The sequence below is a fragment of the Orycteropus afer genome, unplaced genomic scaffold, assembly GCF_000298275.1.
Source record: "Orycteropus afer afer isolate SDZICR_OR568_19922 unplaced genomic scaffold, OryAfe1.0 scaffold00713, whole genome shotgun sequence".
Taxonomy (NCBI): domain Eukaryota; kingdom Metazoa; phylum Chordata; class Mammalia; order Tubulidentata; family Orycteropodidae; genus Orycteropus; species Orycteropus afer.
Window position 1 is genome coordinate 29,030 of NW_006922300.1, and position 7,163 is coordinate 36,192.

Here is a 7,163-nt window from a genome sequence, read left to right on the forward strand (position 1 = left end):
TCAGGTTGTTAATGATTCTTCCTCCAATCCTGATACCACGTTTTTCTTCATATAGTCCAGCTTCTCGGATTATTTGCTCAGCATATAGATTGAGAACCCTACCCTTAATCACTGTGATTTTTCCATCACCATAAACTGAAACTTAGTGCTTCCCAAGCAATAACCCTTTCCTCCCTCCCTTCCGTCCCTGGTAACCACTCATAAACTTTGGTCTGTATACATTTATGTTTTCTTGTCTTTTTATATAAATGAGATCGATCATACAATATTTCTCCTTCTGTGATTGACTTATTCACTTAGCATAATGTCTTCAAACTCCATCCATATTGTATCATCATTAACATTTAATTACTCGTACTGAGTGAGTAGTATTTCATGATATGTATGTTGCTGTTGTTGTTACGTGCCGTCGAGTCGGACTTGACTCACAGCAACCCCTCCTTGGGTTTCCGAGGCGGTATCACTACGGAAGTAGATCGCCCAGTCCTCCTTCCGAGGAGTGGCTGATGGGTTTGAACCGCCAGCCTTCTGGTGAGCAGTCAAGTGCCTTAGGCACTAGGCCACCAGAATGCCTAGATGTATGTAGCACCTTTTGTTTATGCATTCATTCATTGATGGGCATTTGGTTTGTTTCCACCTTTTAGCTGTTGTGAACAGTGCTGCAGTGAACATTGGGGTACAAATATCTGTGTGAGTCTGTGCGTTGCTGAGTCATATGGTACTTATATTTTCAGTTTTTTGAGAACTTCAAATTACCATGGAACCCCTGGAACTACTGCCCTGAGATCACCTTTAAACCTTAAACCAAAAATATCCCCTGAAATCTTCTTCTTCTTCTTTTTAATTTTTATATTTTAATAGTTCATTTTATGAAATAAGCAATTTATAAAGTCAGACCGGTGCATTGGCTTGTTAGAGGGAAACATTCCTTCCCATTACCCTCTCATGCCCCCAGTAAAATAGGGGAGATGGGATTCTGCCAGGTGTCAGAACAGTCCCTAATTTTACTCAACTGATTCACAACAGTATGTAATGAAAGTGGAAGGGCAGGTCCTTGCACTTCTAGACAATCGGTGTTCATGTTTCCACACACTTGGTTTAAGTCGAGCACCAGGGTAAGTTGTTTCCCACACCACCCACTGCCACACCCCACCTCCACCACTAGCCCCTATCTGCCTTCCCACCAATCAACCGGAGATGCTCACAGTGCCTGTTTCACTGTATGTAGCAACAGGGTGGATAATGGAGGCACCAAGCCCTCTCATCTCAGCTCTAACGTTTGGGATTAAATACCCGGAACAGGGCAAGTGAGCTATGAGCAAAGGCAGTGACGATCTTTAAGGGAGGCTGGACAGAAACACTGAATAACAGTAATAACTGAACTCCAGAAAAAGTGCTACTGGGAAAGAATGCTTTCAGCTGTTGCTTGGAAACGTCCCGTCGGAAAGGGCCTCCCCGAGCGAGCTCCGTGCGCAATGGGAGCTTCGGCCAACAGTCTGGGCCTGCAGAGCCAGGTCACCCGAGCACTGCCCAGCGCGCACGGTGTCGTCAATGCGGCTCAGTCTGCAGCAAAGAGTCCTTCAGGTCCATCACCCAGCACTCTCCACGGTGTCAGAGTTGTCCTCCAAGCTCTTCGATTCGAGGAAGTGCTTGGCACGTTCACTCTTCTGATTGGACAGGAGGTATGTCACCTGGATGGTTGTCGGGGAGACTTCAGGAGACTGGGTAAGGTCTTTGGCTGCTGGCTGGTGTGTCGCTGAGAGCTCCCGCTTCGTGCTTTGACCTTGCCAGTCCTCATTCACACGTTCCCCTCCCAACTCACGCAGTGGCCAGCTCCGTCAGGGCCTCCTGATAGTAACGGTGACTCCTGATGCACTCTGGCCAAAGACCCCTGGCCCACGGTGGGCTGTCTCGTAACCGTCTAGCACAGTGTCCCTGAGAGCCTTGTGCACACCCTGGAAAGGAGGACTGGTGTTTCGAGGATCTGAGGTGGGAGCTGAGGTTCTTGCCCATCCGGCGTGCCAGCCTCAGCACAAAATGGCGTCTCAGGGGCCCAGATGGCATCCAGCGACTGCGTCCCGCTCTGATTCACCCCGTTGCCCTGCCTCACCAGCCCGAGTTCCACTGCAGCAACGGGGTTCCTTCGGGGGGGGGGGAGGCCAAGTGAGACCCGGCCTGAAAACACGGCAGCTGGGGGCGGCGGGGAGGGGAGGAGAGCCCCCGGAGTCTTCTTAAAACCACGCGTAGTTGAGCTCAACTAGTAACGAATGTCAGTCGTGAGCATTGCGCTCTTTGAAGAGCTATCTGTGTGGGATGAAATTGACAACAGCAACTCCAAAGACTAGACGGGAAGCTCAGGGGGCAGTGAGTTTCTGCTGACGGAGAAAAGCAACTGGGAAACGGAGGGGGCGAGGGGGCGCACAGCTAGAGAAATGTCATCAGCGCCAATGAATTGTACCTGGAGAAACTGTTGAATTGGTGTGTTTGGCTGTGTAGATTCTCAACAAAAACCCAATAAAATAAAAAAAAGAAGCATCATCATCAACTCCTGCTGGAGTTCCCAGTCTTCCAGGCCCTACAATCATGTCAGCCGATACCTTTTGTTTTGTTTCAGATTCACTTCGAAAGACTTCTTCATGTATCACTCTTCTACAGACATGGGAAGGAAAACCAAGAGAAATAAAGTATGATACCTCTGAACGCCCCTTAGACACAAGGACGGCCAGACCTCGTCTCTTGTCCTTTGGACGTGTTATCAGGAGGAACCAGTCCCTGGAGAAGGAGATGGTGCTGCGTGAAGCGGAGGCAGCCGAAGAGGGAAGACCGTCAGCGAGACGGACTGCCACAGTGGCTGCAGCCGTGGGCTCAAGGACAGCAGGGCTGGCAGGGCTGGCACAGGCCTGGGCAGTGTTTTGTTCTGTTGTACGCGGGGTCGCTATGACTTGGAACCAACTTGACAGCACCTAACCACAACAACAAGAAAACTGTAGACAGCTGGAAAGGTCTGCACTCACCAGTGGCTAGGCACTTGGCTGCTAGCTGAAAGATTTGAGTATCCTCTTTGAGCTGTCTGTTCAAGTCCTTTGCCTATTTAAAAAAAAAAAAAAAAATCCCCATTTGCCTTCCAACCCCTATTTAGCTTGAGTGTCTAGCTATGCACGCACTCCTAAATGGCCATTATGGCTGTCATGGGAGGACTGTGGGTGTAATAATCTTTCTCTCTGTTGCCTGTAATTCTTGAGCTCCTTCCTGTATCTTCCTCTGCCCGGGTCATTTTGCACTGCCCTCCCCATTATTCCATATCGCCTTTCCCTTCACCCAACTTACTACTACCCTCCAGTTACTGATTCACCGGCCCTTCCCCTCCCAGCCCTGGGGACCTTCAAAGAATGAGTCTTTCTGTGTGTAAACCTTTTCTCAACTTTTACAGCAGTGGTCTCATACAATACCTGTCCTTTTGGGATTAACTAACTTCACTCAGCATAATAGGAGCTCTGGTGGCATAGTGCCTAAGGCACTTGACTGCTAACCAGAAGGCTGGCGGTTCAAACCCACCAGCCACTCCTCGGAAGGAAGGTTGGGCAATCTACTTCTGTAGTGATACCACCTCGGAAACCCAAGGAGGGGTCGCTATGAGTCGGGTTCGACTCAATGGCACATAACAACAATAATAACCTCTAAGTTCATTCATATTATAAGCTATTTCACAGATTCGTTATTTGTCAATGTTGTGTACATTCCATAGTACGTATGCACCAGAGTTTGGTTACCCATTCATCCATTGATGGGCACTTAGGTTGCTTCCATCTTTTTGCTATTGTGAATAATGCTGCAGTGAACATAGGTGTGCATCTATCTGTTTGTGTCACAGCTCTTACTTCTCTAGGATGTATACCTAGTGGTGGGATTGCTGGATCATATGGTATTTCTATTTCCAACTTCTTAAGGAAGGGCTGTATTGCTTTCCATAGTGATTGTGTCATTGTACAGTCCCACCAGCAGTGTTTGAGGTTCCAGTCTCTCCACACCCTTGCCATTGCCAGTATTTATTGTTTTCTGGTTTTTTGAACATTGCTATTAGTGCTGGGGTGACCTGGTATCTCGTTGTTGTTTTGATTTGCATCTCTCTCATGGCTCATGATCATGAGCATTTCTTCATGTGTTAGCTGGTTGCCTGAATGTCTTCTTTGGTGAAGTGTCTGTTCATGTCCTCTGTCCATTTCTTAAATTGGATTTTTTTTGAGGTGTTACAGTTTTCTGCAAATTTTGGAGATTAGTTCCTTACCCGTTATGTCATTGCCAAAAATTTTTTCCCAGTCTCTAAGTTTTCTTTTTACTCTTTTGACATCTTTTGATGCACAGAAATATTTAATTTTTAGGCGATTCCAGCCATCTATTTTCTCTTCTGCTTTTTGTGCATTTTTAGTGATGCTTGACAGTGTATTCATGCCATGTATTAGGTCCCATAAGTTTGGCCCTATTTTTTCTTTGATGATCTTTATGGTTTGGGGTTTTATGTTTAGGTCTTTGATCCATCTAGAGTTAGTTTTTGTATATGGTGTGAGATATGGATCCTGTTTCCTTTTTATGCAATTATGTATCCAATTTTGCCAGCACCATTTGTTAAAGACACTACCTCTTCCCCATTTAATGGCCCTTTGTCAAAGATCAGCTGTGTAAGTAGATGGATTTACTTCTGGGTTACTGGAATCAATAGAAGGCTTCAGCAACATGGCAGGGTACAAAATGAACATACAAAAATCAGTAGAATTCCTCTACACTAACAAAGAGATCTCTTAAAAGGAAATCAGGAAAAAAAATACCATTCTTAATAGCCACTCCAAAGATGAAGTACTCAGGAATAAATCTAACCAGAGCCACAACAGACCTATACAAACAAAACTACAAAACACTACTACAAGAAATCAAAAGAAACCTACAGAAATGGAAGACTATACCATGCTCATGGATAGGAAAACTTAACATTGTAAAAATGACAGTACTAACCAAAGCAATCTACAGGTATAATGCAATACCAATCCATATTCCATCACAATTCTTTAAAGAGATGGAAAAGCTAATCACCAAGTTTATATGGAAAGGAAAGAGACCTCTGATAAGCAAAACACTACTAAAGAAGAACACAGCGGGTGATCTCCAATTTCAAAATGTACACAGTAGTCAAAACAGCCTGTTAATGGTACAACTACAAACACATAGTACAATGGAACAGAATTTCCATTTTTGGATTGAGATGTTTGTCTTTCTGTTGTTAAGTTGTAGAAGTTATAGATATATTTTGGATATTAGGCCAAAATCTGATATATAGTTCCCCAAAATCTGACCTGTAAGTTGTTCTTTGTACTAGTTTTGCAATTTCCTATGACACTGTAATTATTTCAAAATAAAGTGTTTTCAAAAGAACTAGGACATTTATGACCAGGTATAGGGTTCTCAGACAATGTTTCCACATGCATGTTTATATGTGCTGTAAGAACGTCCAACTAGGGACTTCTGGTAAGATGGCGGAATAGGCAGACAAGCAATACAGACCCTCTTCAACAAAGAAAAGAAAAACCTACTGTCAGAGATACAGAAGATAAAACTGGAGCCCTGAGCTTTGAAAGGAACTATACAGAAGTGGATTAGGCACCAACTAGTGGAAAAGCCTGAAGGAAAACAGTGAATACAGAGATGGTCAGAGCTGTGGACTGTCAGCTACTCAGACAGGACCAACAGCCTGAATGTTTCCAAGTGGTGTTGGGACCTGAGAATTAACCTAAAGATCAGCCCTGGTCACCAAGGGCTGCAGGGACAATTGCACTGGCGGCCTATGACTAGGAAGGGCAACAGCAAGGTGGGAGACAATCTGAGCTGTTGACTTTCCACTGTCCGGAGGACACAGCCATTTTGATTGTTTATACATAGTAGCCATTTTGAATATTTAAAGTGACCGAGGGTACAGACAATTTGAATCTTTATAAGTGGCAACCATTTTGGATTTTTAAGTGATAGCATTCTCATTCGGATTCCAGGGACCCAAGAATAGGCTCTGTTTGCCAAGATCAGCAGGAACATACGAGAGGCTGACAACAGGTGGTGAGTGTATAAGTGCTGCCCATTAGGAAACAGAGGAGCACACCACAGTACCCTGCTTGCATAGATAACATACAAACAAAACAAAGAAAATGAAAATCGTGGGCAAGTCACTTCAACATACAATCACCAATTAAATATAAACACAGAAATATCACAATGCTTGGAGACAACAGAGCAACACAGTCCACACAAAGAAGCAGGATAAAGCAGGAGAAACAAGGGACCAGGATACAGACCCAAAACACATCCCTGAGGAAGACGCAGCATTGGAACTCCGATAAGGAATTCAAAAGAATTATATGTAGGTATCTTCAATGAATGGAGAGACAGATCAAGGAAAACACAGAGAAAACCCTAGAACAATTTTGATAGACAATACAAGAATAAAATGACAAAATAAATGAAAAATTAGAAATGATACAAAATCTACACACAGAAATCCAGAAGATTAATACTAAATTTGCAGAAATAGATAAGATATGGAATGAGCAAAGGAGCAGAACTGAATCAATGGAAGAGAGAATTAGGGAGATTGAAGGCAAATACCTCAACACTTCTTTGGAAAGGGATAAATCAGAAAAAAAAAAAAGATCAAAACAAAATGAAGAAAGCCTAAGGTTCATGTGGGATACCATCAAAAGGAATAACCTACATGTATCAGAATTCCAGAACAGGAAGAGAAAAATAAAACCACAGAGAAAATTGTCAAAGATTTGTTGGAAGAGAATTTTCCTGGTATGATGATAGATGAGAATATATCCATTCAAGGAAGTCCAACGAACCCCAAACAGTATAGACCCCAAAAGAAAATTACCCAGACATATCATCATCAAATTTACCGAAACCAAAAACAAAGAATCATGAGAGCAGCACAGGAAAAACCAAAAGTTACCTACAAGGGGCAATCGATATGACTAAGCTCGAATTTCTCAGCAGAAACTATACAGGCAAGAAGACAATGGGATGATATGTATAAAACCCTGAAAGAGAAAAATTTCCATCCAAGAATTATGTACCCAGCAAAAGTATTCCTCAAATATGATGGTGAAATTAGGACATTTCCA